Genomic DNA, 20508 nt, shown 5'->3' with positions numbered 1-20508 from the left:
AAACAAGCTAAAGTTTGTCATGGCTAAAACTGTCCTTTTAATCTTTAAAGTGTGCTGCTCACCATCTTGCACACCATCTCCTATTATTGGATAGATAACTCACGCTCTAGGTCCATAGTAGGCCCTTGTAAATGTTTTGAGCGTCTTTAAGGCAAAGAATAATGATTGGCTATTTGCTTTATCATACAATCCAAAATAGTAAATGTGAAAAGTGAGTATGTGGGTTTTGAAACTGTTTGGCATTGAAGATCTCATGGAGCACTGTGAAAAGGGAGCATTATAGTTCAAGCCAAGTAAAAACATAGTAAAGATGAACATCGGCTGGGTATGGTGGTTCACACCTGTAATCCCAGCACTTTGGGAGGCCAAGGTGGGCGGATCACCTGAGGTCAGGAGTTCGAGACCAGCCTGGTCAACATGGTGAAACCCTGTCTCTACTAAAAATACAAAATTAGCCAGGCGTGGTGGCAGGCACCTGTAATCCCAGCTACTCGGGAGGCTGAAGCAGGAGAATCGCTTAACCTGGGAGGCAGAGGTTGCAGTGAGCCAAGATTGCGCCACTGCACTCTAGCCTGGGCAAAAAGAGCAAAACTTCATCTCAAAAAAAAAAAAAGAAAAGAAAAGAAAAGATGAACATCAAAGTAATTTCTGATTAATAATATCATAGTGAAATACTAGAATAATTAATAAGTAGTACATTAGCTTAATGTGTGCCAAGGGAGTGATAAGTAAAAGCTACTTCACTAAAAGCAATATTTCCTAGAACAGAACCTGCTATTCTTCATCCCCCTTCTCTGCATCTGGCTTCCCCTCCCCCAACACCCCCCCCCAAAAAAAGAAAGAAAGTAAGGTATATAGACCATGTATTGACAATCATTTATTCGATTCTATTTATGCCAAGTTAAGACTTAATTTTAACTTGAGAGCTAAGCATTTTAGAATATTGATACAGAAATCAGGAAACAAAAAAGAAAAATGCCCACTCTCTCTCCGTTCCCAAATTAACAGTTAGTGTCACGATGATGGTTATTAGATACTCACTCATCCTTTTCATCATTCATTCATTCATTCTGTGAGCCTTAAGTGATTATTGTACTAAGTGCTGTGGGGCCACCTGAATGAACACGACACAAAGAGATGTTCACACAAATACATTGTATATGTTAATATTCCAAAGTGAGCTATTAGTAGTTGGTCATGAAAGAGTTCTGTGGTCAAGTAAATTTGGGAAACACCAAGTTAAACAGAATTGATCGGATGTATTTGCTGCAGGACCTCTCTGAGTCTAATACGTGGCAAGAAGGGGATTTTGAAACATAGCATTTATATCACGTTTTTCTAACCTATCATCTAGTAACTCATGATTACTTGGATACACTCTGGGAATCACTAACGTAGTCAGTAAAACAGGGTTCTGCCTTCAAGGTAAGAAGGCTGATATTAGTAAGGCAGATTAGGGCCCGAAGTAAGAGGCATGGGGTTTGGGTGGGTCAGATTCCCACGCTGATGGAGGGGTAGCAGCAAACCTCCAGTGGAGAGGAGGTGAAAAACCAAAACCAAGCACCATCCTCTAGACCAAGCAGACTTGATAGGGGATTTATTTTACTTGTGTGGTTAATGTTAACACTATTAATTATTATTAGTAAAAGCAGTGTGTTGAGGTGACCCTCAACAGAGTACCAGGAATTTTAGCACAAGGGCTAAAGAGTATAGACTCTCAGCTCAGAGTTTTTAGGTTTGTATCCATGTTTTACCACTGCTGACTTAGACGACCTGAGGCAAGTTATTTTGCCTCTCTATGTCTTAATTTATTCATATGCAATTAGAAATAATAATAAGAATAGTGATATTTAGTGGGATAACATGGGTGAAGCACTCTTCACATTCCTGGCGCTTGGCAGGTTTTCATTAAGTGCTCATTAATTATTAAATGCTCATTAGTCTTCCCAATCCTATGAATCTGATATTGTCTTCTCTATTTTATAGATAATAAAATTGAAAATCAGAAAGTTTAATGCGATGTTAGAATTACACAGTAAAGGCCAGGAGTGGTGGCTCACGCCTGTAATCTCAGCACTTCGGGAGGCCAAGGCAGGTGGATCACCTGAGGTCATGAGTTCGAGACCAGCCTGGCCAACATGGTGAAACCCTGTCTCTACTAAAAATACAAAAAAATTAGCCGGGCGTGGTGGCGCATGGCCTGTAGTCCCAGCTACTCGGGAGGCTAAGGCATGAGAATTGCTTGAACCTGGGAGGTGGAGGTTGCAGTGAGCCGAGATTGCACCACTGCACTTCAGCCTGGGCGAAAGAGTGAGACTCCATCTCAAAAAAATAAAAATAAATAAAAATAAAAAAAAGAATTACCCATTAAAAAGCAGTGGAGCTAGCATTCAAACCCACGTTAGTTTAACCCCAAGCCCCATGTTTTTCTAGTGTAGCATGCCAATAAAGCGACTGAGAGGTGTATGGATACCAGATTATGGAACTAATTATATACTTCATTTACAGGTAGATCTTGGTCAAGAATGTCTCCAAAGCTGGATTAAGCCAGTGTAATTGAATGGGAATATAGACAACCAGGACAGACTCAGATTTTTTTTTAATGTATTGGCCCAGGAAGGCTAGAAATCCTCCACTTGACCTAACAGAAGATAATTAGAATTAAAAATGGCACTAACTGAAAACGTACTTGTTAAATTGCCTGTGCTTATAGAGTTGTTGTTGGCCCTGTTGTTTTTGGTCGGCAAAAAGAGACATATTTTTATTTGTTGGAGCTAACAGAGGCAAATGTCTTGAGTTGGGCAACAGTTACACTGCTGATGGTAGGGAATGGCTTCTGTAGAGTGAAAGCGTGGCTAGAAAATCCCTACATCTAGCAGTGGGAAGTGCACCCCAGTTTGTTTTTTTTGTTTTGTTTTTGTTGTTGTTTTTACCAATTCAACTCTTAGTGAAATATGAATGATCACTTTTACCTTAGCCCCCAGATATAGGAAAAAGTCAGCACTCTCAAGGAAAACAAAACAAACAATAGTATGCTTCAGTCTGCACTATTCTTCTACAAAAAATGTCCAATTTGGCCAGGAGCAGCAGCTCAACCTGTAATTCCAGCACCTTGGGAGGCAGAGGAGGCGGGATCACCTAAGGTCAGGACTTCGAGACCAGCCTGGCCGACATGGCGAAAGTCTGTCTCTACTAAAAATACAAACATTAGCCAGGTGTGGTGGCACAGGCCTGTAGTCCCAGCTACTCAGGAGGCTGAGGCAGGAGAATCACTTGAACTCAGGAGGTGGAGGTTGCAGTGAGCTGAGATTGCGCCACTGCACTCCAGCCTGGACAACAGAGTAAGACTCCATCTCCAAAAAAAACCGTTCAATATATATAATTTTTAGAGTTATAAAACATGGAAAGAAGCAAGATAATATGATAAATAAATAGAAAAAATACTATCAACAGAAGCAGGCCCACAGATGAATCAGATATTGGAACTAGCAGAGAAAGACTTTAAAACATCTACTGTAAAGATATTCAAGGATGTTCAGAAAAAGATTGCCAGAATGAATAAATAGATAGGGGATTACAACAGAGAAATGGAAGCCATAAAAAAGAAACAAATGAAATTCTACAGTAAAAATAAACATCTGATGTAAATAATGGATTGAATAGGCTTAACAGCAGAACAGAAACTGAAAGAAAAGATTAGTGAACTTAAAGAATGGTTAATAGAAATTGTTCAAACTAAAGCACAGGGAAAAAAATATTTAAAAACACTTTACCCATCATCAATCAGTGACCTATTAAATGGCCTAAAATATGAGTAGTTTCAATCCTAGAATAATGAGAGAGAAAATGGGCCAGAAAACATATTGAAAGAAATAACAGCTGAAATATTTGGGCTACAATGAGAAAATATCAATCTATAGATTCAAGAATCTCAGTGAATTCTAAGTAGTAGAGATACAAATAAAACAACACCCAGGCACATCACAGTCAAACTTCTGAAAACCAAAGATAAAGAAAATATAAAAGCAACCACAGGAAAAAATGATATGTTGCATATAGAGGAATAATGACAAAAAATTATGACTGACTTCTTATCAGAACAATGAATGCCTAAAGGCAATGGAAAGGCATCCCCAGTTGAGAAAGAATTTGTGGAGGAAGTATACACCATGCTCTGAGGACAGATAATAGAGGGTACAATCTGGTTAAGGGATCAAGACAGGCTTTCTGAAGAAAGAACTATCTGAACTAAGATCAGAAGCATGAGATGTTAAGTAGGCACTGAGAAGGGAAGATGTTCCTGGTATATGCAAAGCCCCCACTGCAAAGGAAAACACGTCACATGGAAAGACTGAAAAGTGCCAAGATAGGTGCAACACAGGGACCAAGGAAAAGAGATGAGCCACACTAGCCATTATAGGACACAATATGGATTATTGTTTTCATTCTAAGAAAAATAAGATTTTCAAGTGTTTTAAGCTGTGCAGATCACTTCTGCTGTCATGAAGCAGCAAATTTGGGTTTGAAAAATTCTGGATAAAGTAGAGAGGCACCAGAGTAGCTGAGGAGATACCAGGAGGCCATAGGACTGGCTCAGGTGAGAAATGATGGTGGCTTGGACTAGGTGATGGTACCTGTGAAGATGGAGAGAGGTGGACAGATGTAATGTTGATTTAGTAGATAGAAGTCATAGGACTTAGTCATTGCTTGGATATGGGAGATGAGGGACACAGGGGTATCAAGACTGACTTGTAGGTTTCATCTAGTTGGGTGGATGAAGGTGCCATTTACTGATGAAGGAAACTGTGAAAAGGAGCAAGAATTATTTATTTTTATTTAACAAGCATTCACATAGGACCTATTGTGTGCCAAGCACTGTTCTAAGAAAGTTTGCAAACATTAACCTCTTTCACAAGAGTGAGAGGTTGGTGCAATTTTTGCCCCAGTTTTACAGATGAGGAAATTAAGAAATTAATTAACTTGCCCAAAGCATTAATTGGTAAATGCTGAAGTAGGATTGGAACCCAGACAGTGTGGCTCCAGGGAACAAGTTCTTGAGCTCTGCACTAGGTTGCTTACAAGGAAGTATAATGAGGATGAGTCGCAGGAGACTGAGGCATTCAAGTGGCCATAGGGACCTGGAACTGAGAAGAGAAGTTGTGGCTAGCGATGAATATTTGAAAATTATTGGCATAGGAAAAGTAGTTTGTCTTGATGTAAAGAAATTGCCTTTTTTTCCCCTTAAACAGGAGCCTTATGTCTAGAGCTCCAGTTCTGTTGCTGTGCTGTGCGTAGCATCCCAAGCATGTTCTTTGAAGAGGGCAGAACCTTTTTCCTGAGGAGTGTGACTTCCATGTCTTCCTCGTCGGATTTGTTCTCTTCTATTTGCTCTTTCTCACATGTTTGCTGCCCCCTAGTGGCCCTTGGAAGCTCTGCCCCAAATGCAAGGCAGTTTAAACCTTTGGGGGTTAAATGCAGCTGGTGCAGAGTGACCTGGCTGCCCCTGGTAGAGGACCAGAAAGCTCTGAACTCCAGGAACATGTGGCACGGACTCCACCCCAATTACATGGTACCTTCAGTTAAACTCACGGGATAATCACACCAGCAGGGGACAAGCTGGAAAGCGTTTTGTTCTGTGACAGTGATGTTATTTAGCAAGTGGCTACTGACAAAGCAAACATTCAGATTTCAGTGGTTGCTGAATTTTGGCCATATCAATCATATCTTTATTGTGACAGTAAGGGGCCCATCAATGAGTGCTTCTGTCTCATAAAAAAAGAGTAACTGGCAGATTTTTGCTTTGTTTTGTTTTTTGTTTGTTTGTTTTTAATTTTTCAGTGTTACTTATTTCTTGCTTAACCAAATTAGTAAAAAATTACAAACCTGGTCTGGTGCAGTGGTTTATGCCTGTAATCCCAGCTCTGTGTGAGGCCAAGGCAGGAGAATCACTTGAGGCCAGGAGCCCAAGACCAGCCTGAACAATATGGTGAAACCCCGTCTCTACTAAAAACACAAAAATTAGCCAGGCATGGTGGCACACACCTGTAATCCCAGCTACTCGGGAGGCTGAGGCATGAGAATTGCTTGAACCCAGGAGACGGAGGTTGCAGTGAGCTGAGATTGCGCCACTACACTCCAGCCTGGGTGACAGAATGAGACAGTCTCAAAAAATATATATATGTGTGTGTGCGTGTGTGTGTGTGTGTGTGTGTAACAAACCTAAAGAAATCAATAAATATTGAGGCTACAAGAAAAAAGAAAACAATGGCTATAATTCATTGAATGATATCTGTATATCAGCCACTTTATAGATTTCATCTGATTTAACATTCACAGCAACTTGCGAGGTATTGATGATATTATTTCACATATGATGAAACTGAGGCTGCAGGGATAAGTCCTGGGCTTTCCCAGGATCCTATAGCTATGGAGGCAGAGATGAGATTCAGACCTAGTCTTCATGATTTTAAAACTATGTTCTTTCCCTGGTGTTATGATGCCTTCAAATGAATCTATAATTACTTACTTAGCAGTTACCTTACAAAAACTAAGCTATGAAAAGTAGTTTTCTCCTCCGAAGAGTCTTCAATGCAGTAATGAGGTTAACATGCATTCCTAGGGGGAAACAAACTATTAAAAATAATAACTTTACCATTTAAAATGCCATTTCCTCCTTTGCTTCCTCTGAATAGCTACTATAAAGAGACCAGAGATGCTCTGTAAGTAAATTATACAGCCCTGGGCCACTATCCTTGGCCATTTGCATTTCCACCTTCTCCCCATTTCCCAGTCCCCAGGCCCTCCTGCCATTCAATCATACCTCAGACTCTTACATGGCACATATATGGCTTGATTTGAGTACAAGGAGGTCGCTTCCACCCATTTATGAACAGTCACATCACATGTCTGTCGAAAACAGAAGGCTACACATTTGTATGTAACAGTTATATTTAAAAGAATTGATATCAAAATGACAAGAGTGGTTATGATGGCTAGCAGGATTTTGCATAATTTCTTCTCATCTGCATTTCCTGCGATTACTTACCTGTGCAATGAAAAGAATACAGTTCAATTTCCACATTCTAAAGAGAGAAAAATTGTTATTTTTCTCAGAGAGGAAACAAGAATTTTATTGAAGCATCTAAAAGCTTCAAAACTTCAAAGATTTTTGCCTCTTAAGGACCTAGAGATGGGGGTTTTCATTAACTTATTAAACACAAAAGAATTAAAGAAAATTGCAAATATTCTTGTCAACATAGCACTGCAGAACAAGCCATGGAATTGCTAAAATAATCTGAGCTCTGTTGTTGTTGTTGTTGTTGTTGTTGTTGTTTGAGATGGAGTCTCACTCTATCACTCAGGCTGGAGTGCAGTGGTGCCATCTTGGCTCGCTGCAACCTCCGCCTCCCGGGTTCAAGCAATTCTCATGCCTCAGCCTCCCGAGTAGCTGAGACTACAGGCGTGTGCCACTATGGCCGGCTAATTTTTATATTTTCAGTAGAGACGGGGTTTCACCATATTGGCCAGGCTAGTCTTGAACTCCTTACCTTGTGATCTGCCTGCCTCAGCCTCCCAAAGTGCTGGGATTACAGGCATAAGCCACTGCTCCTGGCCCTGAGCTCTGTTAATAGGAAGGAAAACATAAGGAGAAATACTAGGGAACACAGAAGAAGGGAGGGAGGAAGGTGGGAAGGAGACAAAAGGAAGGGAGGGAGGGAGAGAGAGGGGGCCAAAGAAAGAGAAAGAAGAAGAGGCTGCAGGATTTGTTGTATTCTTTCTAGCATTATTATTGTTTTTATTTAAATTCGTGTTTCTCCACTCCTTACCTCTTAATTTTATTATTTACCATTCACAAATCACAAAGTAATGATAAAAATGCACAAATCTCTAATTTTTAAAAATTTTACTTGACAAATAATAACTGTGGAATTATCCCAACAAATATATATTTGCGGGATGAAATGTTATGTTTTTATATATGTTTATATTGTGGAATGATTCAGACAAGCTAATTAATATATCCATCCTCACATAGTTATTTTTTGTGGTGAGAACATTTAAAATCTACTGTTTTTGCAATTTTGAAATATGCAATACCTTATTATTAACTACAGTCACCATACTGTGCAATAGATCTCTAAAACTTATCCTAACTGACAGAAGGATTATACCTTTCGACCAGCATCTCCCCATCCCTCCCCCTCCCCCCAGCCTCTGGTAACTACCATTCTACTCTCTGCTTCTGTGAATTTGACTTTTTTAGATTCCACATATAAGTGAGATCATGCAGTATATGTCTTTCTGTGTCTGGCTATGTCACTTAACATATAACCTGAACATCCTCCAGGTTCATCCAGGTTATTGCAAATAACGGAATTTTACTCTTTTTAAAGATTGAATAGTATTCCATTTTCTATGTATACCACACTGACTTTAGCCATAAATCTCTACATTTTGCTTTTATGTTTGCTTTTCTTCAATAGAGCATCTGTCTTTTGTAAAAAATAATTACTATTGTCAGCCAGGCACGGTGGCTCACGCCTGTAATCTCAGCACTTTGGGAGGCCGAGGCGGGCAGATCACAAGGTCAGGAGATCGAGACCATCCTGGCTAACACAGTGAACCCCGTCTCTACTAAAAATACAAGAAATTAGCCGGGTGTGGTGGCAGGTACCTGTAGTCTCAGCTACTCGGGTGGCTGAGGCAGGAGAATGGCATGAACCCAGGAGGCGGAGCTTGCAGTGAGCCGAGATCACACCACTGCACTCCAGCCCAGGCAACAGAGTGAGACTCGGTCTCAAAAAAAAAAAAAAAAAAAAAATTGCTATTGTCAAGAAATAGTTCTTGCAATCTGCTTCCCCTTCTAAAATATCTGGGGATAATTAGTCTAGATGACTTGGAATATTAAATTTGCTCCTCCATTTTTTCTTATTTACCATGAAAACTTGATAATATGGATGCAAAAGCATATTTTCATATAGTCAAGAAATTAGGAAAACAAAATGGACAGAAAATAGGTCAGGATGCACTAGCTTCTATCATGGAAACAAACAACCCTCATATTTTAGTGGCTGAAACAGGTGACTATGTTTTGCTCATTGTCCTAGTCTATGGGTCGGGAGGGTAGCTCTGCTCATTCTAGCCGCCCTTGGTCCTGCTGACAGCCACCATCTCTGAGGTTGCCGGTTTCCATCTCAGAGGTAAGGAGAATTCTGAGGTTCTGCACAGCCATTTAAACACCTCAGCATGAAAGCTACACCTACTCTGCTTACAACTCATTGGCCAGAATTGGTCCCATGGCCCTCCTAACCACAGGGGGCCAGGAAGTGTCATCCTGCCTTGTGCTGGGTAGCTGAGAGCAGACAGCCTAAACAAGAGCACAGATTTTATTACAGAAGCATAAAAAGAGAAGCTATAATATCAGATAACATAAGTTTATGTTGAAATGTATAAAATTGTTCATACTTTGCTATCTTGACCTACAAAAATGGCAATTTCATAAGGTTCATGCTAATAAGTTTAAAACACCTTTTGTTGTCTTTTTCCTGACACCACTCCTGACACCAAATGTCTGGTCTTCCACACTAATTCTCCAGTTCCCTGACACCAACGGGGTATCCAACAATTCAAATCAATTCTGGCACTCACTCCTAGAGTTAGTCCAAATCCTACAAGTTAAAGGCTCATTCTCACAAGGCTGCTCCCACTTCAGGCATCAGCCGAAAACAGGCTTCCCAGGATTCCCATGCTTTTGCCCAACCAACTACAAATTTGAAGGTTCCCAAAACTCCCCCCTCAGGTTCAATGATCTACTAGAATGACTTATAAAACACAGGGAAGAACTGTACTTACTATGACAGCTTCTCGTCAAGGGTACAAATGAACAGCCAGATGAAGAGGAAACTGTGGGGGGGGTGTGGATTCTGGAGGGTGGGGTGCACCACCCTCCCAGCACCCAGATGTATTCACCAGCTCGGGAGCACCCCTGAGCTACATCATTTAGGGTTTTTTTATGGAGGCTGCATTATGTAGGCATGATTGATTAAATCGCTGGCCATTGATTGCTGGATCAGTCTCTACCCCTTCCCATTCTCCCAAGGTCAAGGGGTGGGCTAAAAATTCCCACCCTCTTGTCACATGGTTGTTTCCTCTGTTGACAGCCCCCCATCCTGAAGCTGTCTAGGGACCTACCAAGAGCTACCTCATTACCATAAACTCTGGTAGGGGTGAAGGGGCTGATTATGAGTAACAAAAGACACTTCTCTCACTCAGGAAGTGTTTTTTTGTTTGTTTTGTTTTGTTTTCATTTTTTGAGACAAGAGTCTCACTCTGTCACCCAGGCTGGAGTGCAGTGGTGCGATCTTGGCTCACTGCATCCTCCGCCTCCCGGGTTCAAGCAATTCTCTGCCTCAGCCTCCTGAGTAGCTGGGATTACAGGCATCTGCCACCACGCCCAGCTAATTTTTTGTGTTTTTATTAGAGACGGGGTTTCACCATCTTGGCCAGGCTGGTCTTAAACTCCCGACCTCATGATCCACCCACCTCGGCCTCCCAGAGTGCTGGGATTACAGGCGTGAGCCACCGTGCCCGGCCTCAGGAAATGTTTTAAGAACTTCTACGCCAGGAACTAGGAACGAATAAAGACCTAATAAAATATATATTTTTTATTATACCACACACCTCCTTCAAAATAAATGTAAATAAATATCACCTAACAACAGAAAAATTCTCAAACTGGACCAAACTACAAAATTCATCTATATTCTATTTAAAAGAGACACATAAAATGAATGAATAAAAGTAAAGACATAAAAGTAAAATAAATAAATGTCAGCTTAATATGAAATCAAGTGAGGTTTGAAGAGGAGAAGTGTTTAATGGGACAAAGTTGATAATTCTATATTGATGAAGTTATAATCTATAGTGACAAAGGGCCATCATCCTCTATACTCCTAATAGTATAGAATCGAAATAGGTAAAGCAAAAACTGCTAGAAGTTAGCAGAAATGTATGTAATTGTGTTGGGAGTTTTAATTCATTATTTTGCATGTAAAAAAGATAACTAATATTACATAAAATCAAATAATATTTACAATTAAAACTTGTACTGGCCATTTTGCCATGAAATAGACTATGTCATCATTGCAAGGATCTATAAAGCATCTATACAATTAGCAATATACTACTGGAGCATGAGAACATCCTCAATAAATTTCAAAAAGGAGAAATTATTGAAGGCACATTTTCCGATCACAATACAATTAGACATTAATGTTTTTTAAAATTTCAAACATTTTCAAATTGAAAAATAACTATTGGCCAAAGGGGAAATTGAAGCCGTAATTTTGACTATTTAGGAAATAACATCAATATAATAATTATACATGAAAACTTAGCAGATGTGACTAAAATTATTTACAGGGAAAAATTCACAGTTTTATACGTTTTTATTATTTAAGATGAAAGAAAAGAAAATAACTGTGTTCAAGTAAAAAAAAAATTAGAAAACCCTCAGCCAAAGAAACCTAGGGAAAGAAAAATTAAATAACTAAAATATAAGAAGAAATTAATGAACTAAAAACAAAATATAATGAAACAGTGGCATTGATAAATAAATCTAAAAATATTTACTTGGGGGACCGAACACTCTGGCATAGCTAATTAAGAGAAAACAAATATTCATGATTAGAATCAGAAAAGGAATATAAAATTATGTATAGTTCAAAGAGAAATATTAATAGAAATTTTTATGTTCAGAATTTTAATAATATATTTGAAAGACTTGATGAGTTAATTTCCTTAGAAAATTACCATACTTAAGAAGTAGAAAATTTCAAAACACTGAAGTTATGAAAGTAACTATAAAACTTGCCAGATAATTTTTCATAAAGTTTTCAGAACCACACCATTTCACAAATGAAAATTGATAAACTTTTAAGCAGTACAAAATTCACCTGATAGTTATCACAGACAAATAAAGATAGAACATTTGCCACTTCATATTGGTGCTAGAATCCCTTTAAATTTTTAGTAAATCAAAACCAACAACTTATAATTTATGCGTTTATTTTAAAATATTCATTGAGTTTCTCTAAAGTGCAAGAGACTCTACTAGGCATCCTGTGTGTGCAGACGCTCTGCCCTCAGGGTGGTTACTTTCTCCTCGGGGAAACAGACATTTCCAACTCAGCTACAGAATTAGTTACATAAGCCAATGAGATAAATCCTAGAAGGAGACTCGCAGTGTTCTGTAACAGTATGTAGCAGGGATCCTTACACATGGCTCAGTGGAGAAGGGCTATAGTTTAGAGACAGGCCACCAGGATTTGAATCAAAGATCTGCAGCCTTATTCCCTGTGAAACCTTTAACCCAGAGGCTCTCCCCTGGGGGTGATTTTGTCCCCCGGGGACATTTGGCAATGTCTGGAGACATGTTTCATTGTCATGACTTGGACATGCTACTGGACCTAGTGGGCAGAGGCTGGGGATGCAGCTGCTCATCCCACTGTGCCCTGGACAGCCTCACAGCAAAGCTGTATCTGCCCCAAAATGTTACCAGTGCCAACGCTGAGAAACACTCCTCTGTAGGATGATGAATCCCTGGGCGCTCCTGAGAGTCAGATCCACATTTCTAACTGTCCACTGGGCTTTTCCACTTCATGTGCCTCAGGCATGACAAACTCAAAATGTGTCATCTTCCCCTGACCTGTGTTTTCTTGTTGTTGTTGTTGTTTGTTTGTTTGTTTCTTTAACAAGATCTTGCTCTGTCACCCAGGCTGGAGTGCAGTAGTGTGATCATGGCTCACTGCAGCTTCAACCTCCTGGGCTCAAGTGATCCTCCCACCTCAGCCTCCTGAGTAGCTACTGGGACTACCAGTGTGCACCACCAACCCCTGCTAATTTTTCTATTTTCTGTTTTTTGTAGAGATGGGGTCTTGGTATGCTGCCTAGGCTTATGTTCATTTTTTTAAGTAAACAGTGCCACCCTCTACCCACTCTCATGTCAGAGCTCAGAGTGCCGTTCTTAATTCATCCTCTCCCTCACCACTGAAATATTTAATAAAGTTCTGACCATCTACCTCTTGACATCTCTGGAAACCATCTACTGCTTTCCTTTGTCAGGCTTCTACTTACTTCTTCAGTTTGCTTGCCATTCACACCACTTGCCATCTCCTATAGCAAGCATGCTGGAAACATTCTCTGTTTTAGTTGTACTGAATACAGCACAGCTGGCATGTGCCATGCTCCTACTGGCCACAGAACCCTCACATATTCTGCTCTTTTTGTCTGCAACAGTTTGAAGTTGCCCCCGATCCCTTTCCCTGACACACACTTCACTGGATGAGTTGATTCCTCCAGGAGGTTTTCTATGAGACAAGGCCTGGGTGCCCCTTAAATGCATGCCCATGGCATTTCCCTAACATAGAATAACACTCTATTGTAGGAACCAGAAAGACACATCTGATATTCACACTTGAAACATATTTGGGTTAGGAAGACCGTTTCAATATAGGAGTGAAGGAAGCTGGAGAGGACGATTGGAGTGCTGGAGGAAATAAACGAATTGAAAGGCAAGACCATCCATCTGGGAATACCCCACCACAGAGTCTACGGAATAACCAGGAAGCAGAAAACTGAGGCATTCCTAGAGCCTTTTTAACTGCTGTCAAAAATCTAGCCTGTCTGATAACACACAAGTAGTCTAATGCATGCAAGAATACAAAGCTGGGGGCGGGAAGTGAGGGTAGGGTTACCTCTGAGGAGACAATTGGCAATGTCTGGAGGCATTTTTTGTTTTTTGCAATTGGGTGACTGCTACTGAAATCTGATGTGTAGAAGCTAGAAACCCTGCAATGCATGGGACAACCGCCATAACAAAGAATTATCTGGCTCAAAATGTAAAACAAGGTTGAGAAGCCTTGCTTTAACTTAATATTTCTCAGCCTCTATATCTTCATCTCTGAAACAGGAATGTCCACATTAGCATTGTTGTAAGCCCTGTTACTGGAGTATAGTAAGTGCTCAATAATTGTTGGATTTTTTTTTCACTTACATTCTTTTGAAATTCTGTGTGTTATCTGTTGCTTAATAATAAACCATAACAAATCAGCCCCAAAATTTAGTGACTCAAAACAGCAATCATTTAATAGTCTCTCATGGTTTCTGCCGGTCAGTCATTCAGCAGCAGCTTGGCTGGCGGGTTTAGACTTCAGATCTCTTAGAAGGTTGTAAGTCAGATGTCAGCTGGGGCTGCTGTCATCTGAAGGGTTGACTAGGGCAGGAGGACCCACTTCCAATGTGGCTCACTAGTGTGGCTGGCAAACTAGGGAAACTGTCAGATGGAGGTATCAGCTAGCAACTCGGTCTCTCCACAGGACTGCATGTGCATCCTCAAAGCATGGCAGCTGCCTCTCCACAAACAAGGGAGCCAGGAGACTGAGGTAGAAGCTGCAGTGCCTTTATGACTTAGCCTGAGAAGTCACACATTGTTAATCCTGCTAAATTCTGTTGGTCACACTGACAAGCTCTGGTTCAGTGTGGAAGGGCACTTCATAATGGTGTGAACATCAGGTGGTAAGGATAATTGAGACCATCTCAGGGGCTGGCAAAAACTCTACCAAAACAAACGAAGGTATTAGAAAAAATCAATATAGCATTTGCAGATGTTTAATTATTGAACTAAAACATTGCACTGATTCAACTTAAATATTATTAGAATTAAAAAGAGTTAAATAATGTGGCAATATACAAAATAAGTATGGTAGATATCAATAGATTTCATTTACACCAGTGATATCAAATTGGAAAATATAAAAGTAAGAAAATCTTAGTTATAAAGTACCTAGAGATAACTTTGAAAAGAAGTATGTGGAAACTCTCTGAAGAAAACCATAAAATTTCACTAAAGGACCTAAAAGATGGGAAGAAATTGAGAGGTACATCATGTGGCTAGATGGAAACACTGAGCTTTAGATAACTTCACTTCTCCACAAATTAATATACAGGTTTAATGCAAATCTAAAAATGTCAAGGAGATAGATTTATATAATTTTATGTACATGTGTTGTATGTATATATATTTCATTCTACAATTCCACAAATTATCTAGAAGATTGAGTGGAAAACTTAACCAAGAAACTTTGGGGAAAGAAGTGTGGATGTATGTACATCCACATTAAACATTAATGTATGTTTAAAAAGTAATTGACAACATCATATGGAATGAGCAAAAACTGGAAACATTCCCTTTGAGAACTGGAACAAGACAAGGATACAACTCTCACCTATTCAACATAGTACTGGAAGTGCTAGCCAAAGCAATTAGGCAAGAGCAACAAATGAAAGGGGCATCCAAACAGGAAAAGAAGAAGTTGAACTCTTTCTTCCCTAATGATATTATTCTATACTTAGAAAACCCTAAGGACTTTGTCAAAAGGCTATTAGAACTGATAAATGATTTTAGCAAGGTGGTAGGGTACAAAATCAATGGACAAAAATCAGTAGCATTTCTATACATGTTCAAACTGAGAGCCAAATTAAGAATACAATCCAATTTACAATAGATAAAAAAATTGAGATATCTAGGAGTACATCTAACCAAAGAAGTGAAAGATTTGTACAAGGAGAACTACAAAACACTGATAAAAGAAATCATGGATGACGGAATGAAATAGAAAAACATCCCATGCTCATGGATTCAAAGAATCAGTATTATTAAAATGGCCATATTTCACAAAGCAATCCACAGATACAACACTATTCTTATCAAACTATCAATGTCATTTTTTACAGAATTGGAAAAAACTGTGCTAAAATTCATATGGAACCAAAAAGAGCTTGAATAGCCAAAGAAATCCTAAGCAAAAAGAACAACACCAGAGGCATCACATTACCTGACTTCAAATTGTGCTATAAGGCTACAGTAACCAAAACAGCACGGTACTGCTGCAAAAACAGACACAGACCAATGCAACAGAGTAGGGCAGCCAGAAATAAGGCCACCCCCCTACAGCCATGTAATCTCCAACAAAATTGACAAAAATAAACAATAGGGAAAGGAGACCCTAATAAATGATACTGGAAAAACTGGCTAGTCACAAGCAGAAGAATGAAACTGAATCCCTATCTCTCACCATATGCAAAAATTAACTCAAGATGGTTTAAAGATTTACATTCTCAAACTATAAGAATCCTAGAAGAAAACCTAGGAGACACCAGTCTGGACATCAGCCTTGGGAAAGAATTTATAAGTCCTCAAAAGCAATTGCAACAAAAACAAAAGTTGACAAGTGGAACCTATTAAACTAAAGAGCTTCTGCATAGCAAAAGAAACTATCAACAGAGTGAATAGACAACCTACAGAATGGGAGAAAATATTTGCAAATTATGCATCCAACAAAAGTCTATTATATAAAATCTATAAAAACTTAATTGAACAGGCAAAAAACAACCCCATTAAAAAATGGGCAAAAGACATGAACAGACACTTCTCAAAAGAAGACATATAAGCAGCCAGCAAACATATGAAGAAATGCTCCATGTCACTAATCATCAGAGAAATGCAAATCAAAACCGGAATGAGATACCATCTCACATCAGTCAGGATGGCTATTATTAAGGTCAAAAAACATGATGGCAAGGCTGTGGAGAAAAGGGAACATTTATACACTGCTGGTGGGAATGTAAATTAGTTCAGCCACCATGAAGAGCAGTTTGGAGATTTCTAAAAGAACTTAAAACAGAGCTATCGTTTGTCCCAGCAATCCCATTACTCCCTATATTTCCAAAAGAAAACAAATCATTATACCAAAAAGACACAGGTAAATGCATGATCATCGCAGCACTATTTGCAATAGCAAATAGTGTCCATCAATGGTGGACTGAATAAAGAAAATGTGGTACATATACACCACGGAATACTAGGCAGCCATAAAAAAGAATGAATCATGTCCTTTGCAGCAATGTGCATGCAGCGGGAGGCCATTGTACTAAGCAAATTAGTGCAGGAACAGAAAACCAAATACTACATGTTCTTACCTATAAGTGGGAGCTAAACATTGGGTACTCATGGACATAAAGATGGCAACAGTAGAAACTGGGTTCTACTAGAAGGGGGACGGAGGGAGTGGGGCAAGGGTTGAAAAACTAATTGCTGGGTACTATGCTCAGTACCTGGGTGACAGGAACATGTGTACCCCAAACCTCAGAATCACACAATATACCCAGGCAACAAACCTCCACTTGTACCCCTGAATATAAAAGTTGAAAAAAATAAAGATAAATAAATAAATAAATTGAAATGGTATGAGTGCAGCAACATAATGACAGATTAGTGGAACTATATAAATTGAACAGAAATTGACCCTAATATAAATTTCATAAATAATAGTGATAGAATAAAAAATATTTGAGTAAAGAATATATTAAACAATAAGTATTACTAATACAATTAGTTAACTACTTTGAAAAAAACTTTAAGGCATATTTCCTCTTTTACCCATACCTCAATCCCTGATAGATTTGAGTGAAACATAAAGTATGAAATCATAAAAAGTCAAAAGAAAATATGGATAAATATCTTGAGTTAGAGACAGAAATCTTTTAAGCCTAAAATAACAGAATGATAACAATGGAAAAGAAATCAAGATATTTGACAATATAAAATGTTGACGTTTTGTAAGTTAAAAAAATAAGCAAAACAAAAAGATAAGCAAATATTGGGAAATTGTGTCATATTTACAAAAATGGTGAATATTTTCCCATTTTCCCTTAATATATGACAGAAGTTGTAAAATATGATTTTTTTTTTTTTTTTTTGAGATGGAGTCTCTCTGTCACTTAAGCTGGAGTGCGGTGGCACAATCTCGGCTCACTGCAATCTCCACCTCCTGGGTTCAAGCGATTCTCCTACCTCCACCTCCCGAATAGCTGGGATTGCAGGTCGCACCACCACACGCAGTTAATTTTTGTATTTTTAGTGGAGACGGGGTTTTGCCGTGTTGACCAGGCTGGTCTCGAACTCCTGACCTCAGTTGATCCACCCACCTCGGCCTCCCAAAGTGCTGGAGAAAAGCGCGGGTGGCGGCAGGCATGGAAAGAACGCCATGAAGGCCTCGGGTGCACTACAAGAGTACAAGGTGGTGGTCTCTCCTTGGCCACCCCCAAATGCCACACACTGCCCCTCTACCACATGCGAATCTTTGCGCCTAATCACGTCGTCGCCAAGTCCCGCTTCTGGTACTTCGTATCTCAGTTAAAGAAGATGAGGATGTCTTCAGGCTAGATTGTCTACTGTGGACAGGTGTTTGAGAAGGCCCCCCAGCGGGTAAAGAACTTCAGCGTCTGGCTGCTCTATGACTCCCGGAGCTGCACCCACAACACATACAGGGAATACTGGGACTTGACCACCACGGACCGGCACCGCACCCGGGCCCACTGCATCCAGATCATGAAGGTGGAGGAGATCGCAGCCAACAAGTGCCACCGAGCCACGCTTCACCACCAAGAGGCCCAACATCTTCTTCTAGGTGCAGGGTCCTCGCCCGGGTGTGCCCCACATAAACTCAGGAACGCGCCGGGGGAGGGAGGGAGAGAGAGAGAGAGAGCGAGAGAGAGAGCACAGTAAAATCCTATTACAAAAATAGACACGAACTATCTCTCCATTTATTGTTTTTATTTGATACACACTTATTGAGCACCTATGGTGTACCAGCCAATGTGATAGATGTGAGTCACACGTGAGGACATGTAAACAACTTTAAAAAGACTATGAAATCAGTGAGAAGATATTTACTCATACTAGAAAACAAACCACAAATTAAGGAAAAGTACTGTCATTTTGCATATCGTATTTAAAAAATTAAAAACTATACAACTCAATGCTGTTGAAGATGTCCTGAGACGGACACTCAGTGCAGAGGGAAGTGTCCAGGGGTCTCTACGTGTGCTTTGCAAGCAGTTTGGCGCTCAGCATCCATGGTGTCACTGAGTTATCATGGTCCTCAGAGAATAACAGAGCAAAGTACTCAAAAATTGGTGCAAGGAATAAGCTATACAGATATTCATTTGCAGCATTATATATATATATATTTAAAATAGTGTAAAATTAAGAATATCTTTAAAAATCCAACAAAAAGGTTACTTGAAATCCTATTTAGTAATACCATAATATGGAATAATATGTAGCCTTTATGAAAGAATTCTCCTGACTATTTAATAAAATAAAAATCTCTCATAACAATGTTACATAAGTAAATAACAATGTTACATAAGTAAATCACAATGTTAATGGTATATGCAGCATAGTATTTGTTGGCTGAAAAATACACATGCACGCATTGAAAATAGAATGGAAGGAAATCTCTAATATAATAATAGTGCTTATCTTGGGGTGATGATGCTTGAGGTGGTTTTTGGTTTTCTCTGAATGCTTCTTAAAAATTTGTTATAAACTACCTGTAATTAGCAAGCATTGTTTTTATCATAAAAACTGTGAATATGGAAGAAATGGTATTAAGTTTTAGAAAAGTAGGGGTGAGGGAGAGTAATGTAGATGCAAATGCACTAATCACCTCCCCAAATTACGGAGCTGCCTTGAAGCCTGGTCATTAATTCATCCACACTATCTTCCTCCACTATTTACTCATCAAGTAGTCTGTTCTTATGCGCACGCACACACACACACATACCACCCTCCCACCCTCCCCCACTCACTCCCTGCAACAATTTCAGTCATTGTTAATTTGCTGGATAGGTGGCTGTAGGTTTATTCAATCAAATGCTTTACAGAGTTTTGCCAATATCCTGCTAATTGATCCATAGGCCACCTCTGGTGATTTATGGTGTTTTATAGTGTCAGCTCTTATTGAATTTTCTTACTAGATTTTTGTGGTTAAAATTGTTTCATACATTGAGATCTATTATAGGGTATGGCATTCAGTACTTGTACTGGAAGACAGAGGCAGAGGTTTAAGGAATAAGGAGGTTTAAAGAATCAATTGTGCAGAAGGCCCCTTACCAAATGGCTCAAGTCTGGTTCCTGTTGATGGAAGGAAAAGGTCACAAAAAGATGTGACCTTTTCATTTTTTTTCTTGTCTGTGTAAGGGATATCAGAAACGGTAAGAAATGATGTTACATAACAACTATGCCAGGGACAGTTTATTTTGGATCAGTCTAACAGACTGACTCCTAGCATAGCCTGTTCTTTAGAGTTATTAAAAGGCCAGTGACATTGATTTCCATGTCAAGACTCATAAGCTCTTTGTGTGTGGGGCTCCCCTGAGAATTCCCCTTATGTCCCAGCAAGTAACTAGAGACCTCCGGTGATGCTGGTCCCAGTATGGCATTGATTTTAAAAGGATAAGTTTCTCACACAGTGGTTTGTAGAATTTAAAAAGAGACCACATTGTTTAAAAATATAGGTAATAAGATACTATTCAAAATAAAATGCAGGTAGAAATACACATTACGATTACTTTTAAAACTCATAAGTAGCCTGTTCTTTTCCT

At 39.4% G+C, this 20508-nt stretch overlaps 1 protein-coding gene and 1 pseudogene across 3 annotated transcripts in view; both read left to right on the top strand.

Moving 5' to 3' along the window:
- HECW1 (HECT, C2 and WW domain containing E3 ubiquitin protein ligase 1) overlaps positions 1-20508 on the top strand; it is a 460467-nt gene that overhangs the window by 143701 nt on the left and 296258 nt on the right. The window lies entirely within an intron of this gene.
- Positions 18052-18632, top strand: LOC129040812 (large ribosomal subunit protein eL20-like; annotated as a pseudogene).

This window comes from Pongo pygmaeus, chromosome 6, assembly GCF_028885625.2.
Source record: "Pongo pygmaeus isolate AG05252 chromosome 6, NHGRI_mPonPyg2-v2.0_pri, whole genome shotgun sequence".
Lineage (NCBI taxonomy): Eukaryota > Metazoa > Chordata > Mammalia > Primates > Hominidae > Pongo > Pongo pygmaeus.
Note: the sequence above shows the minus strand (reverse complement) of the source record. Positions and strands in the feature narration are given on the sequence as shown.